Here is a 20,708-nt window from a genome sequence, read left to right as displayed (position 1 = left end):
ATCCCCTTGGATTTCTCTCTCTAAGCAGAGATGCTTGAATGTAGATAATTAACAAATCTGTTTCTGAAAGGCTCATGCAGAGTACTGAATTTTTCTTCCACAGGGGTAAGTTGGTATGGGAGGGATATGAAAATCTCAAAAATGAAATTCAGAACAAAGAGAAACCATTCCAATGAAGAGAAGGGAAAGAAGAATTGTCTAAAGAGGCCAATGCCGATGTTAAAGAACTTATCAGGCAACTTAGATTTAATAAAGATATGTTCAAATCTTGAAGAAAGGGCAGAGAACAGAGGGAATGCAATATCATGGCATGGGGCTGCAAAAATAGTGTTAGGAATACTAAATCCCAGAATTAGCTGAGGTTTGCTTGCAAGGAAAGCTCAGCACAATAATGGGTAAATAAGATCGAAAAATTAGTGTCATGATTTAGTAAGCACAGCGAATGCTGCACTTCTTCTATTTGAATTTATAGCTCTTTGTAAGGTATATATTTCAGCTTTGACAGCCATTAAAATCAAGTATCAAAATAAACAACTTTAGAACCAGAACTTTGAATCTCTGTATCACAAAGTATTGAAGCAATATTTTCAAAAGTAATGAAGCATATTAGATCACACTGCTCGCACTAAAATATCCTTAACAATAACAATAAGGCAGAGAGGTTTCTATATCATTAATAAAATATGATTTTCCAAACTTTTTCATTAGCTCATCTTTTTAATTTTTCTATTTTTGTATAAATTTTATAATGTACATAATTATTAGTACCATGGTATATGGATATAATATAGGAGTAATAAAAATGATAGCTAATGTTTATATAGTACTTTAAGATTTGCAAAGAGTTGTGCAAAATTTATATCATTTGATCCTCATAATACTCTTGTGAGTTATTGCTTTACAGATAAGGAAACTGAAGCCAACAGTGGAGAGGAAGGAGGAGACAGTAACAATGGTGGCAGAGAATGGAGGATTGACCTCAAAGCTAGGAAGACTTGCTTCAAATACTATTTCTGACATATATTGGCTGTGTAACTTGAGGCAAATCATTTTACCTCTCAATACTCTAAGCAACTCTTTGAGACTAATAAATTTCAAAGAAAATTCCAACATGCATTGGGAGAAAGAATTTCCTCAGATGAGTTCCCTAAACCAATGAAATCAGATATTTAGACCCTATCCCTATTGTGTGTGTGTCTGGTATTTGTGGTGTGTGTACATATGTGTGTATAAATTCATGTAAAATATGTGTGAATATGTATATATATATACCATATATATACACCCACTTACATAGACACCTACATATACAGGCATAAATATAGGGACTATGTTATTAAATGTTTTAGTTATTTTGTTGTTATTCAGTTATTTCAGTTGTATCTGATGCTTCATAATTCCAAGTGGGATTTTCTTGGCAAAGATACTGGAATGGTTTGCCATTTTATTCTCCAGATCTCTTACAAATGAGGAAACTGAAGTCAACCAGATTGAGTGACCTGTCCAGGATCACAGACCTAGTGTGTCTGAGGCTAGACTTTAACTCAAAAAGATGAGTCTTCCTTACTCCAGGCTTGGTCTTCTATTCACTGCACCTCCAACTACCCAGATTTTAGTTACAGGGCTACACAATCAAAAAATCTTTGAAATATCACTGGATTAGATATATTCTCCATGGATCTGAAGAAACAGACCAAAGGATAAGCATTATATGGAAACAAATCTCCATTCAATACGATGAAGAGTTTCCTAAAAATCAGAGTCAGCTGAAAAAGAAATTGGCTGCTTCATGAAGTAGTGAATTCTTGTCATTACACATGAATTGGCAGAAGTTGAATGATCACTTGCCAGGGCTACTATAATACAGTAGAGACTCATGGATCAGAAAGGGTGGAACTTCTAAGATCCTTTATACTTCTAAGAATGTACATTTCTGAGAGGTGACCAGGTATGGTTGAAAGAGTAGTGGTCTTTGAGTCAAAACCTAGGTGCAAGACCCAGCTCTAATATGTCTTCGCTGTGTACCTTTGAGCAAGTTCTTCTCTTTCCTGAGCCCTAGTTTCTTCATCCATATAATGGAAATAATAGTGCCTATCCTGTTTATTATATAGAGCTTTTGTAAGGAATTTTTTTAAACCTTAAAGTACTATATAAATATAATTTTGTTGTTGTTGATGATGATCATAATAGCTGTCTTCTGCTCTAGTACCATTGTCTGCAGAGAGCAAAATTTATTAGCTTAGGACTTCTGCCCATCAGACCTTTCAGTCATACAAGCCTCCAAAGAAGTGGAAATATGTTCAATCCCAACAAAATAAAAACAAATAAATAAATATAAGATGGCACAAGTTGAGGATCTCAATTTGAGATCACAGACGGCCTTTATATCAAAACAGCCCACGAAATAGATGTATATAGAATGGCTCTTGATAAAAGTCAACACAACGAGGAAAAGCTAGAGATCAGAGGATTTAAGCAGAATGATCCTATGATTGGTGACTCTCCAGATCTCAATGGTCTAATATACTTTGTTAAACCTAAGTAGTTCATGTGGTTAGGGATTTGCACTTCAATCGAAATATCTTTTCTATATCCACTTGGGAACATAATACCTTACATCTATATGATTAACAAAAGCAAGCTAGTCCAGGACAGCTGCCAAAGAAAGACAGAAGTGTGGCATATCTAAACAAACCAATGGGGCAACATATCATTAAAACAGACATAGTAGACTTTGAGAATGGAAAGCTTCAGGATAAGTGAAGGATTTTCTGCCTGGGCAGGTCTGGAGTAGCTCTTCAGATACAGTATTCTTCACAAGCCAAAAAAAAAAAAAAGATGTGCTATGGACATAGGTAATCCTTTGCATGGACTCCTCTCCTATAGGAAAAGATGCTCCTAGGAAAATTGATTAATTCAACCCTTGTTCATATGGCCAACCACAGGAACAAGTCATTAAATTCCTATTGGCATGGTAATCTGAAAACAACCCTAAACAGAAATTATCTAATCCAAGGATTCTAAACCTAAAAGGCCATGAACTTGTTTTTTTAGTACTTCAGTAACTATGTTTCAAAATAACTAGTTTTATTTGTAATGCTATGTGTTTTGTTATATCTAAAAGCATTATTCTGGGACAGACGGTATTTAAATTCTTCACCAGATTGCCAAAGGAGTCCAGGATAGGCATAAGAAAAGAAAAGAAAAAATGTGAAGGACTCCTTCTCTAGTCCAGTCTTAAAGACAAAGAAATTGAGGATCAGAGAGATTCATTTACCAGCACAAGGTCAAACAATTAATGATGGATGGACTCAAGATAAGAGTCCACACTTTCTGGGTCCCACTTGAGTGCTCTTTCTGCTATACCACCTTATACTGCAGATATCTGAATATCTTTTTTAAGCTGACCCCTATCTTCTTTCCAACCAAAAAGAGTTATTTCTACTCAGTTATCCTTCTTGTTATAAACAAAGGTATCTTTCCCCCAGTGTGTACCCCAGAACTATCTTAAACTATGCTTTTAGTTTTGCTTCCTATGTGTGTTTTTTTGTAGTGGAGAGGAAAAATAGACTGATATAAACAAAATTCAACAAGCCAGTAAATATTTTGTTCTTATTTGCAATGTCATTTTAAGGCGCCAATAACTCTGAGAACCTGGAAATTTTCAAATTTCCAACTCAAGAAAGGGCAAAACTAACAAATGTCTAAAATTAGGCTAAGAATGGAAGGATGTGAACCTTTTTAGGATGAACATTAGGGAACTGGGGAGAAAGAAAGAAATGCATACACCAAATTTAGTCGCAAGTCTCGAAGGCATCATAATAGTATCATCATACTGAGACACCTAGACAAGTTGTGATAAGATTCACTTTTCTCATCTTTTCAAGGCACTGAGTAAAATCTAGCTCTCATCTTTTCTAACCAATGAGATAACAGAAATCTAGAGAAAGAAAGTAACCCCCCACCACCACCAAAAGCCATACACTTTTAATATTAGGAATGGAATTTGAATACAAATCCACTGAATCTAAATATAAGACTCCAGAGGACTTTTATGTTCTCATAGGCTGAAAACTGAATCTAAAATGAATTTTTAAAAGGCTAATTAGATTTTGAAAAATTCAGTTTCTTAAATATGAGACCTGAGACCATAGCTGATATTCTGACCCTACCGTACCTCTGCATCATCTAGAAAGCAGAGAAACAATCTCTTTACACTATGATGCTATTATATCTAGGATTTCTTTTTCCTTATCCCTTCCACATATTATCATTCTAATAATACAGAAGACCTTTGAGCTTAGAATCTGGAAGATCGGAGTTCAAATCCTACCTCAGATACCTAGTAGCTATGTGACCCTGGGCAAGTAAATCACTTAGATTTTCCCAGCTTCACTCTTCTTTTCTGTAAAATTAAAAGGTTTAACTCAGTGGTGTCTATAGTCCCTTCCAGCTCGAAATCTATGAACCCATGACTAACAGATATCTCCACTAAAGCCTTTAAAATTGGTGTGGATTCAGAATTTCAAAGACATCAAACTGGCCCTAACTAGAAGTTAGATAGCAAATGCCTAGCACATAGAAGACACTTAATAAATGTTTGTTCACTGACCTAAAAATTGAAATTATATTCTGCCTCTCTTGTTCACTAAAACCTCAAAAGAATGAATGTATTTAGAATCACCGAACTTTTAAGATAGAAGATATCTTTAAGATAATATAGTCCGTGGCAAAGAACTAGAAATTGAGGGGATGCCCTTCAGTTGACGAATGACTGAACAAGTTGTGGCTTATGATTTTGATGGAAATCTACTGTGCTGTAAGAAATGATGAGCAGGTTAATTTAAAAAAAAACATGAAAAGACTTAAATGAAATTATGATGAAAATACAGCTACAGATATAATGTTTGGAGAATAATTTATGAATGCCCACTTTCAGAGAAAGAACTGATAAATAGAAGCATGAGAAACACAATTTTAAATATATCCTATTTTTTTAATCAAATAGTGCCTTTTCTAATGTGAGGAGGGGGAAAGAGAAAGGGAAGGAAAATCTAGTAATTTGAATGTAACCAACAACCAAATGAACTAGTTTAAAAATTAAAAGATAATATAATCAGCTTAGATAACTGATGAGGAAGCTGAGAAACAAAAATATTAAGTAACTTCCAAAGAATCACACAACTAGTTAGTGACAAAGTTCAGGACTAGAGCCTCAAAGTCCCGACTTCCAAAAGAATGCTCTATCTTGGTAGCTATAACAGTTTGGGTTCCCTCAGCCTTTGGTGATGACCAACAGGATGGCAATGGCCCAACTAGTATGTTTGAATGGAGTTAAAAGAAACTATACAGTAGCTGACAAAAACTTGGGTGACTTCCTATTCTCTGACACTATTAATCACTTGAGTCAGAATCCTCTCCAAACCAAGAAGGCAAAACCTAACCTCTTCCTCCCCCACCTTAACTTTTTTTTTAACTGAGTAGGAAGAGAAGGGAGAAAGGTCATGATTTTTGAACAAACATCTAGTATTTTGTGGTCCTAAGCTAATAAGACACTTTCCATCCCAAACTAAACCTGTCTGCGTACTTAAGATCAATGGCCAACATTCTGCTCTCGTTGACTGGTTAATTATTCCATGGACATTTGCCTAAATAAAGACTCATTACAGTACAGCTACAATACTATAGGGCAGAAGCCAAACCACTCCAGTGACACAAATTAAAGCCAGCAAAAATCTCCTTCTCCTTGCCTTCAAAAAATATATTGAAAGTTTGTTGAAAAATAATGTACTCTCATGCTCTCTGGAAATTTGCCACTTTTGTAAGGAGTGCGGTAGGGAGGGAAAGGAAGGTGAATATGGCAGAAGAATGATATCAAATCCTTATGATCAAGATCTTTGCCAGCAAATTGCCTCTTCTGGTGATCTGATTATGGCAAAATGGAAAGGAGATGTTTGTACCAAAGTAAATAGTAGAGGTTTGTTGGTTCCTTAAGGCAAGAACTCACAGACAAACCAAGCAGACAAAAGTCACATGGGAAAGGTGAGTGATTCTCTACCTATCTCAGCTGACCGGGGCCAAGGTACTCAAGTTGTGCCAAGTACATTTCAGGGGAAAATGATGTGGGCTGCAATGTCCCACAAACCCTGCCATGTGGCTGTCCACAATCAAAAGAACATAGAAACAATAACTAGTAGATTAGAATGGGGCTACCTTTCATATAAAACATATGAGTTGCTTAGATTCACAATTATGATAAAATTCCTCATCAGGCTTTAGATATAACCTAGTCCTTGGTTGGGGGGTCTCTGAACAGCAAGAATAGGTGGTTCAGTTTCTCAGTCACACAGGATTAGACTCAAACAATGCTCAATTTCCACACTCACCGGCTTCCTTAAACTCTGTGTAGAAAAGAGCAAAACTTGACCTAAAGTTGTCCCATGGTATTTAACATATCATTAGGATGCCATTTACATTGTGGTTTGCTCCCCCCAACTGGGAAAGCAGAGTGAACCATGGGTAAAGTCACTCAGACCAAAGTGGACTGGAATTGGTTTCCTGGAGACACTGGGCAACAACTGCCCAAATAAATTACCCCTTCCTTAAAAACTAACCAAGATAAAAAGCATTCCTGAGAACCCTTACACACTCTCTTACCTTTTACTTTTACCCCTACCTTATACTCTTTACTCTCTCTCACTCTCTACTACCACAGCTCCTTCCCATGCCTTAATTACTTACTATACTAGCTAACCTGTTACTATATTCACTTATAATAAAGCTTGTTTCATTGGAATGGAGTCAGTTTGAGTCAGCAGTCAATTCTTTGAATAAGACCCAATAAGCATTAGCCCCATCAAAAGGACTGCCTATGCTATTTTGTAAAAACAACACTGAACTATGAAGAGAAATAGACTTTTATCTCAGATCTACATAACTAGCAATATTACCATGGGTCAAAAACAAAACAAAACCAAAAAAAAGTTTTAGTTCTCTGGGTTTCTGTTTCTTCAAATGTAAAACAAACTGGTTCAATCACTGGATTCTTAAGATTCTTTCCTGCTTCTAAAATATTAAGAAATCTATGAACTGTCACTTTCAGGACAAAACTTTGAGCACAACTGGAAGTAAAGGGTTCCAGGACTGGCCCAGTGGCCAGACTGGGAGGGTCAGTGTTTAGGGACCTGCACAAAAAGACAGATTTTTTCTATATTTTTCATAGTGGTGGCAGGTAAGACCAGCTTGAAGTAAGATCATGAAGTAAACAAGACTGATCTGCAGCATCTCTTCCTTCTACCTTCCCTTTTTGTCACTTCTCCACCATTCTCACCTCTTACCAACCCCCTTTACCTTTCTTCTCTTCTACCACCAAAGTCTTTCTATGTGCCACCCCTGAGACTCCAGCCTCACTTACCTGCCCTTGAATCTCACTGCTAAGAGATCAGCTGGCTAATATGATCAATCACAATATGCACAGTAGCTTTTTTGACCTGAGGCCTGTGAATATGGTTTGTTGTTTGCTTATTTTTATAATTGTCTTTCAATAGAATTAGTTTTCTTTGAAATTCTATGTACCATAAGCATTTAAAAACCATATTCATAGACTAGGTCCGATAAGGCTTCACCAAATTGCTGAAGCTGTTCAGGACACGATTAAGATTAAGAAGCCTAGCTCTCCATCCACTTTCATTTTCCTTATTTGGATTTAATTATCATCTCTATGCTGAGGATTCATTAATTTGCCTATCCAAACCTACCTTCTCTGCTGAGCTTCAATATGACATCTCCAACTCCCTACTGGACACATCAGACTGCATGATCTGTAGATATCTTAAATTCAATGTATCCAAAACTCGTTATCTGTTCTCCTCTCTTCTCTTTCTAACTCCCTGTCAATCACTCTTATGTCCTAAGTCTTATTTCCTATTGTAACAATTCCTACGGAGGGTACCACTATCCTACCAGACACCCAGACGAACCTAGGTAACATCTTGGATTCCTCACTCATACTATATCCCATCTTATATAAAAGTCTATTAATTTTATCTTCATAATACCTCTCACTTATACCCTCCTTCCCTCTCCAGACTCTGCCATCACCCTAGTGTAGGCCCTCATCACCTCATGCCCAGACTACAGAAATAGACTGCTGGTTGGTTTCCCTGTCACAAATTTTTTTCCATTCCAACCAATCTTCCACTCAACTATCCAGCTAATCTTCCTAAAGCTCAGGTCTAACCATATCATTCCTCTCCCCAACTCCACCCCATCCCCATACACACTCAAAAAAATTCCAGTGACTCCCTATCACCTCTAAGATCAAATAGAAATTCCTTTGGTTAGAGTTCAAAGCCCTTTAAAACCCTTAAACCCCTCACACTTTTTTTATACTTTACTGCCCTCCATGTATTCTGTTATCCCTGTGACACTGGCCTCTGTGTTCTTGAATAAAAACAATGGAATCTTCCATCTCCAAGAAACATTCACTATCCTTCATGCCTGAAATGATCTTTCTCCTCAGCTTTCTTCAAGTCCCAGAAAAAATTCCCACTTTTTGGAGCAAACTATTCACAATCCCTCAAGTCAGGTGTGTTTCTCTCCAATTAATCCTCTACATAGCTTGTTTGTGTATAGTTGTTTGTATGTTGTCTTCCTCATAAATTGTGAGCTCCTTGAGGGCAGGGTTTATTTTTTGCCTTTCTTTGTATACAGTGCTGAGCCCAGTGTCTCTCCTGTACTTAGTAGGCACTTAATAAATATTTATTGACTGATCATTAAAAGTATTTAATCATGCCTTTTGTATTTATATCACAGTTATTTCCCATCTATCCCCTTACCTTAAGGTATTATTATTCTTATGGCAAATAAAAATAATTAAGGAGGAAAGGCACCTGAAAAAGAAATAACTTCTGAAAACATATATAATATTATATATACAAGTATTCTACATATAATATTATATATGTAGTCCATGTCTCTAAGGTGCACAAGAAGTTATGATGAATTAAAATATTTTCCTCTTGTGCGTCCATTGCTCAAAAATCATGCCTTCATTTTCAAACTGACTAGTAACTCAAATTAATATAAAACTTATTTGGCTTTTAAATCTCTTCATAATCTGACCCCTTCCTGCTTTGCCAATATTTTCATACCTTACTTCCTTGAACAAGGTATTCCCATTTCCCAACTTTGAGCATTTTTTCCAGTTGGCTCCCACACCTGGAATTCACTCTTTCCCCTTCACTTTCTGGTGTCCCCAGCTTCCTTCAGATTGTAACTAAAATCTCACCCTCCACAGGAAGTCTTTCAGGGTTCTATAATCTTAGTGCCTTCACTCTGAGAGTACCCTCAATTCTTTACACACACACACACACACACACACACACACACACACACACACACGACTATTATATGTTTATTTAGGATATTACAAAACTATCAGAGAGAGCAGATTTGTGGCTGGGGGTCACATACTTCTAGAAGATCTTCTTTGTCCAGATGTTGAACTAGTCTTGGTAACTGAGAATGTAATTGTTGGCCTCAAAGTCCTTAACTTGTATGGCCTCTGACATATTCTTAAGGCACCGTCAATTTAGGAAGTAGGATTTCCTCATGGTGTTGACTTCAGGGGCTCATGGAAACTTCCTTTAACTCTGAAACCTCTCAGGTATAATGCTTACAGATGCTTGAAATCACATATTTCTTCATTTACCCACAAATTAGTTTGCCACTGCAAAAAATGCATTTAGAGGTAATGAAGATTTATTATTAATTTTTTAAACTCTTGCCTTCTGTTTTAGAATCAATGCTATATGTTGGTTCTAAAGAAGAAGAGTGGTAAGAACTAGGCAATGGGCTTACCTGACTTGCCCCCAGTGGAGATTAAATTGTCATACAACTAAGAAGTATTGAGGCCATATTTGAACTGAGGTCCTCCTATCTTTAGATTTGGCTCTCTATTCACTGAGCTACCTCACTGCCCCCTTACAATTTTTATTTTAGCGTGAATGAATAAATACCTTTCCTAGAAAATAAGTTTTGAACTCCAAAAGGATAGAAAGAATATGAAGGCACTAGATTCAAGAAGCTAGGAGAAAGAAAATACCTATCACAGAAGGGTTTGGGAGAAGCTATGGAAAGAGAGGGATGAGGGGATTGAAACAGACAAACTTTACTTTCTTCACAAACAGGTCTAAGCTTTGCCTTTGTCCTAATCAATTCAGAAAGACTCCCTGGCCCTAAATAGCCAAAGATCACTTTGTAGGTTCATCAGTTTCTCTTCTTCCCTGAATTCCAGCATTTCATTGGCATCCTGGATTTCCATGCCAAATCATCCTAATTTCCAGTTCCCTTTTCTCTTCTCTGTATAGTATTTTCCCCAACTTCCTCCTTTCTTTCCAAAATGATTTTCAACATTCAAGTAAAGTGCCTGTTACACTTCCTACAAAGATCCATCCTGGAAGTAGACTCTTCTCACCATTAATGTGGATCACAACCCTTTACCCTGTGCCTTAGAAGATTATCAATGTGAAATGCTGTGGCCAAAAAATGTTGTACCTTAAAATGGTGACTAACATTTTGGTGATAAGTTTTTCTGAATATAACTCGGTTAATTCCCCCTCCAAAAATTTTATTTAAGTCTATTACCAGAGCCACATTAAAGGTCTTCCTAACAAGGTAGGACTCAGCAGAGCCTGTATTTTCCAAATGTAGACTTAAATTACACAGGGTCCTTCCTATATTATGTTAAGATAGCAGAATAAACTAGAGGAATATCTTTAATCAGAGAAAAAAGCCAACCAAAGTGTACTACAGAGTTAAATAGCAAACTTTTTAAATGGCATATGAAAGGAGGTGTCTGCTACTTAAGATATGGTTAAACAAGTTATAGCGCATTAATGCAATGGAATATTACTTTCACAAGAATCTTTTGAATATGCCCCCTTCTTTCCACTCACACCGAAATCACCCTAATTACAGGCCCTCATCATTTCTTGCCAAGATAGGTTTACAATGGGTCTTCCTACCTCAAGTCTTGTGTTATGCCAATCCTATACTCAGTTGCCCATGTAATTTTCCTAAAGTATAAATCTGACCATGTGTAAACCTCAAAATTTCTCAGACTTATGAATGTTGGAAATTTCCCCCATTGGGGAATCTTCTACTTAAAAAATTCCCTAACAGACAGTGAGAATTCTACTTGAATGTGAGGGCTCCTTGCCTTGGGAATATCCCTACTCCACCCTACTTAGGACTGCTTTAGGACAGAGAGCTCCTTGAGAACAATGAAAAGTACTTTGATCCATGCTTATGGAAGGGACAGGAAGTTCTCTGAGTCATGACTGTTTTAGAATTGATACAATGGGATACTAAGTACCTATAAAGGTGGGGAAACTTGTAAACTACTTAAACCTAAAAGGGTGATAACTTATTCAGAGGTTTTTTCTAATGAAATTTGTCAACACAGCAGCATTTTTTTCCTGACTTACTAAAGAGATTAAAACTACTCAGCTGTGAATTCAAAATGGGCAGTCCTTTAGAAACATCTACAGTGATTGGTAGATGTAAGGACTTAGGGGAGGTGACAAAGAAGATTTTTCCCTTAAAAATAAGAGCTCAGGGAAGAGCAAAGGAAGTCATTCTGAAACATTCAGATTGGAGAGACTCATTCTGAGGAGACTGATTCTGAAACATTCAGATGGAGGAGGGAGCTGGTGAAAGCAGCTGAGATGCTGCTGGCCTGATGTCATTAGAAATCCTTACTTAGACAGATCTTATGGTGAGTTATAAAAAACTGACTGATTTCTCTTAAGGCTCAGGTCTAGGCCAAATTGGCTTGAGGCCCTTCATACTTATTCCTTTCTTACTCTCTCTCTCTTTCTTTGATTACTCATTGTATTGTTAATTAAAATCTCTATAAAACCCAATTGATTTGGGTATTTGAATAATTGGGAATATTTCCCTGGCGACCAACTTATATTTGATTTTAAAACCCAAGACACTGTAGTGAAACATTTCTGTGGTCAAATTTACTCACCCTCTCTTATATCTATCACAATTTATATCTTCCACTATTTTAATCACTACAGTTTAAGACCTCAACCATTTTAAATCCCACACCATGTCACCACCTGCCCACCCGTACTCAATAAATTCTAATGGCTCCCTAGTACCTCAGGAAAAAATATTAAATCCTCTGGCATTTAAAGTCATTTATAACTTGGCCTCTCTACTACCTTTCTAGTCTTCTTACACCCATTTTCATGATCCAACTCCATTGGCCTTCTGGGTGTTCCTCTCACATGACCCTCCATTTCCCATCTCTTGATTCCATGCTTTTGCAGTGACTTTCCTCCATGGCTGGAATGTTCTCCGTCCTTGACTCCTCCTCTTTATTTCCCTGGTTTCATTGAAGGTTCAGCTTTAAACTCATTATCTTCAGGGAAACTTTCTTGAACCTCCCAGCAGCTAGTACTAACACATAGAAATTGTTTTCTATGTATTCTTTTTTATGTATTTTTCTGATGGTGAATTCAGAATAAATTTTATTTTAGAGTTTAACAAATGTAAATATTTGTGTACATTCAGTCAATCAAGAATCAAACCTCAGTCTAAGTGTCACTGCATATATACAGTGAAATTAAAAAAAAATGCTCAGGGACTTCTTTACCAAGAGAACATATTTAATGATGTTTAAACTATCTTGCACACTGAACATCTTAAATTGCAAAGTCAGCATGTTATATTATTGGTTTTATTGCTTAATGTTTTAAAACACAACTCTAGTTGAACATTACAACAAAAACAATGGGTAGTAGAAAGTGTTAAGATGATCATGGTCCTTTGCTTATTAACTATTTTTTAAAATATTTAAATATTTTCTGATTGTTAGTAAAAACAATTTTAAAATTTTCTCATTGAGAAGGCAAGTTATTTAATACCACTTATACATGTGTAATCATACAAAACATGTTTCCATATTAGTCATGTTTTGAAAGAAAACAGACCCCTCAAAATAGCATTATCATTCATTAACTATTACATATAAATTCAGAGTATTACAGTGAAAAGAATTTACTGGCCCCCATTAAAAGAGTTGGTGCTAAACACCTCCTCTGGAATGATGTTCATCTTCCTCAAAAGCTCCTCCTTTGTAATGGTACCTTCTTTCTTGAGATGGGTCAAAGTCCGCCAATTCCATGTGATTCATTTCTTCAAACTCCTCTACTTGTTTTCTTTCAGTCAATAACTTGTTCAATAAAGCCAGTCTCTATGGTTTACCTTAAATTCGATTATTAAAATTCTCTTCTCATAAAGTGAGCAATAATTGGCATGCCTTCGCTTAACAAACATTTGATATCTCCATGTTTAACTATCTGACCAAGATGAGAAGAAATGACTACTATCAGGAGTTGATATTGGTTTCTAAAAGGCACACAATGCCTCAACCAACTAGATATCTATACATACGAAAAGGGCCTCACTTCATCCTGTAAATATATCATTGTCTTTCTGATCCCAAACAATGATAATATCTCCTGACACAAGTTCTTGTCCCAGACCACCTTCACCCTGAAATGTTATCTTCTGACAATCCTTCATGCCCTTGTCAATACAAACCTCCAGAACCTTTTTCTCTTGAATACTATTCCTTCCATTACAGCTTTTATATCTATCTTTAGGGCTGATTCAGTCCCCACACCCCAAACATTTCATGCAAAATGACTAAATTTGGTGAACCATACCAGGTTCTAGCTGATGAATTCTTATTTGCATTCTAGTACCTCTGCAATTGGGCCAGCATTCTACAGCTCCTTTCTTACTATTCAGTCCTTCCTCTGTAACAATTTTTTTTTTTGCAAAATGCAGTTTGTTGTTATGTAATTCTTCTGTGGTAACAGACGACTGATGAACAACGCTTCTACCTTTCCATCCCCTTTGCATTCTTCTGCCTCCTCCAAAAACCATGTTAAAGGTATACTTTGGAAAACCAAAGCTACCCCTGGAACCACCCTCTTTGATGGCATGTTCTCCACCTTTGTCATGTCTCTTTTCTTGACATTAGAAAGCTCTTCATAAACTCAAGAATCTCTGTGAACTTTTCCCCTTCATTCAGATTTTTATTCGGGGTGATACTTTAAGGCTAATTTTCTCTAAGTTATTTCCTTCACCATTTTCTATGGCTGGTAGCAATGTTCACTGTGTGCCTGGTGTTGAAATGCCCACAGTGTGTGTGTGGGGGGGGGGGAAGCGGGGGTTAGAGTGAAAGGGGACAGCCTAGGGACCAGTTGAGATGTCAGGAAAGTGAGCAGAAGAAAAAAAGATGGGGAGGGGAGGGCAGTAGTTCTTGTGTGTAGAGCAGCAGCTGTTGCTTTCCACTTCTCACCAAACCTTTTGCAAAGTTCCTCATGCACTCTTTATACATTTTATATGTGCCTAGGTATTTACATGTCATGTCCCTTGTAACATGAGCTTCTTGAGGTCAAGATTTTTTGCCTTTCTTTCTGTTTCCAGGATTTAGCACAATACCTGAATACCAAAGGAACTTAGTAAATGCTTGCTAATTGACTGCAAGAAATGAGTAGGACAAATACAGAAAGACCTAGAAAGGCAAAAGAAGTGATGAAATGTGAAATGAGCAAAATCAGGAGAACATAGCCACAATGATTATAACATTGTAAATAGAAAAAACAAAACAATGTTGTAGCATTCTTCTGACCAGGCTTCCCCCAAAAAGAAAGTGAGACTACACCTCCCTCCCTTCTTTGAAGAGGAGGCAGGACTGAATGGGGAATACTGAAGATAATGTTGGACTTTTTTGATTCATTGCTTAGTTTTATTCAATTGTTTTCTTTTTCTCTTTCTTATTCTTTGTCAAAAACAGGAGTTCCTTTGTACTTTTTAAAAGTACTTTGGGTCTATGGACATTTAAAAAAGTATTTTGATAGCTATTTCAACATTGCTTTCCTTCATAATCCTAAATATATCATTTTATGCATTTAAAAGCATTCTGAGACAGAGTCCACAGGTTTTTATCAAACTGCCAAAGAAGTCTAGGACACAATCAAGACCAAGAACCCCTCTTATAAGGATGAGTCTCTAAGAAAGGCCTTAGGGGTAGGCTCCGCTAATGGTGTAAAACCCAAAACAAAACAAAAATCAATGGACTTTTAAATGCTATATGTCAGGAATGCCTTACCTCATGTACAGCTCATCTGTCTTTCTCTAAGTCTTCAGTGACTTGAGATGAGAAGCTATTAAGATTCTTTTAGTCTTTCCCCAAACCACCTATACTTTATGCTATTTTTGCCTTTAAAAGGATCCTACTCTTTTCCATGACACAAATTTCTGAGTGTGTTTGAGAGTTCCTTTGATTAAAACAGTTTCAAGTAGAAATCTGCTTGCCCACAAGGCTTGTCTTTTGCCATTCACCCATATCAAAATAGGCCAAAGACTCAACATTCTATTTCATTTAGTCATGAGTTAATTATTAATAGAACAGGACCCATAATTGTAAAGAGAGTTAACATTTATTTCATAGTTTTTTTGGATTTAGTAACTTTTATCTACTTTCTCTTTGTAGTTCTAGTTTAAAATTAAGGAAGGGCCACTGAGAGCCAGACAAGATTTAAATACAGAGAACCAAGAGATGATTTTCAAAGAAAGGACAAAACACATGTTTGCTTCTCCACCTGAATGTCTTAAAATAATGGAACAAGAGTTAACAGGACAAACTGCCTTCTCATACTACATCCTTTGGTGGGATATCTATTGTTCCTCCCATCTCTTATTTCTTCGAAGAAATCCCAATTATACACCTTTCCCCTGATGCCCTTGGAAACCATGCTACTGAGACCATAAATATGGACCAGAGTACCATGCTTTGCCATTAGGTAAAATGTAGTAGAACTCAGAACTTCTTCCTGTTACTTCTTCATGTCATTTTCCTGATGATCTGAGTGACAAGGAGAAAGGAATTAAAGAGCAGCATTGCAGCTTGATTCCTGGAGGACAATCTCATGTAACCTCAAGCCAAAGAGAACCAAAAACATCAATCTATGGGGGAGGGGGAGAATTATATAATAAAATTTCCCAATAGAATTCTAAATTATTTCTGCATTATCTGCTCTTTGAGATATCTACACATTGTTCACCTGTTAGCATCAAGTTGACTCCATCAATTTTAAAAGTTGCTATGCACAGTGGCTCCGTTTAACCCTTAGCTACTCCAAGTGACATAAGGGATTGGCCTCCTAAGGGTTGCCAAGGATGAAATGTTACCTAAGTGAGAGACTGAATTCATACACAAACACCTTTTCCTGGTACCATGTGATCTCAAAGCTTTTATAACCAGGTTTTATAACACCTGACAGGGGAAAAAATTGCATCATATCCAATACTAATCATTTCACTCTCTGGCTTTCTCACCTGCATATGGCTGACATGGGAGTGGATTTAATGTTTAATGTGTATGTGCAAAGTTTTTTGAACTGTCACTGATGATCATAGAGTGTTTTCCCCCAGTCAGAATATTTGAGAAGGCATAAAGTATAATGATATATCACCCAAGAATGTACATGAAGAATCCACATTTTTGCATGGGAATGGAAAAAGGACACAACATTTTTGCTAGTTTGTAATAAATCCATTAAATAAATACTATCCATTTAAATTAAATAAGAGAATCAGTGTGGTATGGCAGATACCGCAAAACCTAAAAAAGTTGAATTCAAATTTCACTTTTGACATACTTTTTGTGGGACCCAAAGCAAATCACTTTCAGTGATTCAGGCATCTTTCTAAAACTGTAAATTAGAGAATGTTACAGCATTGCATTGGGAAGAGAAAGTTCTCAACTGAGAGCTGATGAAATCACAGGTCCAATAAAAAGGTGGGGGGGGGGGAAGCAATCACTTGTATAGGGCTTATGTTACTGGGCTTTGGCATAAATAGGGCAGTGATTTCCTTGGATTTTATAGGAAACAGTCCTCCAGCTATACACATGCATACCAATTACTGGCTCTCCCCAAAGCTAGTCTGATCCCATTGGCCTACCACATCTGATTGTTTACTAAGAGTCTGTTTTTAAATCATTTAAGACACCATAAATCCCTCTTCACTTTTGACTACTTACTCTCTTCCTCCCTTGTATGAGGCAGTATGCCCTGCCTCAAGTATCTTCTAAGGACACACGATTCAGTACTTTAAAAATATGCAATTTCATTGCTGTGGACACTCCAATTACAAAAATAAGAATAGCAAACACTGAAATAATGCTATACAATTTGCAAAGCATTCTCCTTCTGTTATCGCATTTGATCATCAGAGCAAACTCAGATCCTCTGAGTTAGGTACTATTATTGTCATCTCTATGTTACAGAAGAAAAAAACTGAGGCTAAAAGGAGTGAAGTAATTTGCCCAGGTTCACAAAGCCAGTAAATGTCTGAGGCAAGATTCTAATTCAGGTCTTCTTCAATTCAAGTCTAGTGCTCTATCCACTCTACCACCTAGCTGTCTTCAAGAATTGAGAAATCACTACCCCAATATGAAAAAGCATCTGAAGAGGATATCATAAAAAAAAAGTTGATCCAAACATGGTGCTTTTTCCTGAAGTCTGAGGGGGGTACAGCGAAGCCCCCAGAGTGATTCCCGCTACCAGCCCTACTTTCTAGGTGCAGCAATGAAGACCTAACAGGAAAAAAAAAATACAGAATTTCTAGTATAAGGGGATGATCATGTGCCTGTACCTCCCACCAAGACCATTCTCCCCTCTTTTCCATATTTTCATTGGCTGCCTAGAGAAGCCTCAGTTGCAAAATCAGTAGTTTATTTTGCTGACTTCTCAATTCAAGTGACCTTCAGGACCTTCCTCTCACCATATTCTTACTTTACAGGCAGAGAAATGAAAGGCATGCTTTCTAAGTAATCCAGTCTCAGGGGAAGCCCATTCTAGCCCAGTGATTAGAATTCAAAAGCTCCTTAGTTCCTTAGATCAGAGGAATCAAACTCAAATTACATGTTTGTTCAAAGTTTATAGCTCTGATCTATTTGCACCATTACTCCCTAAATTTCTATTTTGCTTTACAAAGGTCTGTTCATGTGATACTCATCTGAATGATGAGATGGAGCATTGCTTCAAAATATTCTCTGGAGGCTGCGAGCAAACTCAAGATCTTTAGATATCTCTTAAGAGAACAAAGTTAATGTTTCTGTTAATAGCACATGTGATCTCACTCTCCTTGACTTCCAAAAGTGTATTCTGTCTTCACTGGCAGCAATGATATCTGCTCCTCCCGGGTCTTTTAGCTTTTTCTGACTTATTTCCAGGTTCTATTTTATGAGCAGTACTTATTTTGAGTACCTGATTCATCAGAGCATAGCGATTCGCTTTGATTCCACAAACATTCCTCTACATCTGAAAGGCTCTATATGAAATGAATCAATCCTTACTCTCAATGAGCTTACAATCTAATTATATGAGATGTGAGGACTTCTATATCCTTGGACTAAAATCATTTTGATGACATTTAGTCTTAGTATTGAGGATCTTCAGAATCAGGGAGACTGGAATTTTAAGTTCTAACTGACACATACTGGCTGTATAATTCTGGATAAGTAACTTAATATCTTGGTCTCTGGTCATCTCTTAAAGCCTGCAAGTTGTAGAACAGTTGCTAATATGCATACGCAGAAGGATATTCCTTGTTGAGAGTCCCTTATATTCATAAAATCACACTTCTAGAACATACAGACAAAAAAGCTCAACCCTGAAAAATGTTCCTGCTAGATGTGAATTTTAGATTTACTCCACCCTACTTAGTCTTTAGAATTCTAGTAACCAAGAATGTATATACCCCCACATAAGGATTAACTGTGAGGAGGATGACCTATGACCGACATGTATTAGAAAGTGACAAATCAGAAACAACTGACTGACCCCCTGGGCTGTCCTAAGTCAAACTTAAGCTACCATCGGTACCTGTGAGATGCAGGAAGTGATGTAAAGAACTGCCTATATATTTCGCATCACTTCCTGTGATCTTTCTCTCCATGGCATTGGGAACTCTGACGTTTTGGCATGCTTGCAGCATTTGGCTCTGTAGTATGGTTTAAGTGAGGCAACTTCCCTGAGCAACCTTGGTGAGTGGTAAGACTGATTCCTCCTTTCCTTGACCTCCCAAAAGGCACTATCCTCCGAGGAAACCCCTCTTCTTGAAGGAGTCTTCCTGGCTGGAAGCCGAGCTAGATTTAATCTTCTGAGAAGGCCCCTTGGCTGAGACCTCTGAACTTCCCTTGGCTTAGGTTAAGCAAGAGAAATCTCATACCCTTTCCTCTCTCTCTTCTTCTTAAATTCTTCCTTCTATTGTAATTAAACCACCATAAAATCCCAAATTGACTTGATTATTTCATTGGAATTGAATTTTAATCCCTGGCGATCACTAATATAATATAATCAGTAAGCAACCCCTAATTTTACCCTTAACATATAGTCTGAGTCCCAGGTCCTCTTAGTCTATCCCAGTTTTCACATTACAGAAGCAAAAGAAGCTACTTCTGAAAGGGAAAAAAGGTAATTATATAAAGTAAATGGAAAATCTTAAAAGTGCTCAATACCAATCATCATCTTCCTCTTTTTTTTTAATTAAACCCTTATCTTCCATCTTAGAATCAATACTGTGTATTGGTTATAAGGCAGAAGAGAAGAGAGGTAAGGGTTAGGTAACAGGGATTAAGTGTCTGGCCCAGGGTCACACAGCTAGGAAATATTGGAAGACAAGTTTTAATCAAGGACCTCCCATCTCTCGGCCTAGCTCTCAATCAACTGCCCCATATCATTATCTCTTAAGAGGGGTTCATAGCCTGTTTTGGGTATTATGGGCCCTTTTAGCAGTCTGGTGGATCCTATAGAACAGTGATGGTGAACCTTTTAGAGACTGAGTGCCCAAACTGCAACCCTCACACTGCATGTGAGCCCTCTAACTTGCCCCCAAACAGAGGAGGGAGAAAGCACATCCACTGGGCTGTTGGGCAGAGGGGCAGGTGAAGTGAAAAATGTTCTCAGGCATGATAGAGAGGGGAAAGGAGCAGCCCTTGTGGCATGATTGCCATAGGTTTGCCAACACAACTATAGACCTTCAGAATAATGTTTTGAATGCTGTTAAATTTATTGTGGTTGGACTTGAATATATTAATTGGTGGCCAGGGATTTCATCTCTAAATCCCAAAACTAATTACTCAAGTAAATGGAATTTATGGTAGTTTATTTTACAATAGAGAGTAGATATTAAGGAAGGGAGGAAGAGAGAGAGAGAGAGAGAGAGAGAGAGAGAGAGAGAGAGAGAGAGAGAGAGAGAGAGAGAGAGAGAGAGAGAGAAAGGTCTAGCTTCTGCTGAACTAGTTAGAAATACTAAGGCCCAGACCGCCTAAAAGGAAAGTAGTCTGAGGTCTCCTACAAGAGCTCCTCCAGGGGACCAGTTCTACAGCCAAGTGTCTTCACTCCAAGTCTGAGTGTCTGTCTTCCAGTCTGACTCTGAGTTACTCGGAGCGACTGATTGAAGTCTCTCATCCAAATGACTCTTCTTCACTCTTGATTCTTCCCTGTGTGCCTCTGTTTTCTCTATTTAAAGATTTTTTTTCTCGTGTCACCTCCCTTAAATTTTATATCTACCAATCATAGCAGACACTCCTCTCCAGGACTGCCCACTCA

General features: G+C 37.3%; 1 protein-coding gene and 1 pseudogene across 5 annotated transcripts in view; both read right to left on the bottom strand.

Annotated features, from left to right (window-relative positions):
- LYPD6B (LY6/PLAUR domain containing 6B) overlaps positions 1 to 20,708 on the bottom strand; it is a 261,748-nt gene that overhangs the window by 160,699 nt on the left and 80,341 nt on the right. The gene's annotated exons all lie outside the window — the stretch shown is intronic.
- On the bottom strand, positions 12,842 to 14,455 carry LOC100616893 (dnaJ homolog subfamily A member 1-like; annotated as a pseudogene).

Source organism: Monodelphis domestica, chromosome 4 (genome assembly GCF_027887165.1).
Source record: "Monodelphis domestica isolate mMonDom1 chromosome 4, mMonDom1.pri, whole genome shotgun sequence".
NCBI classification, from domain to species: Eukaryota; Metazoa; Chordata; class Mammalia; order Didelphimorphia; family Didelphidae; genus Monodelphis; species Monodelphis domestica.
This window is presented reverse-complemented; position numbering and strand designations above follow the sequence as displayed.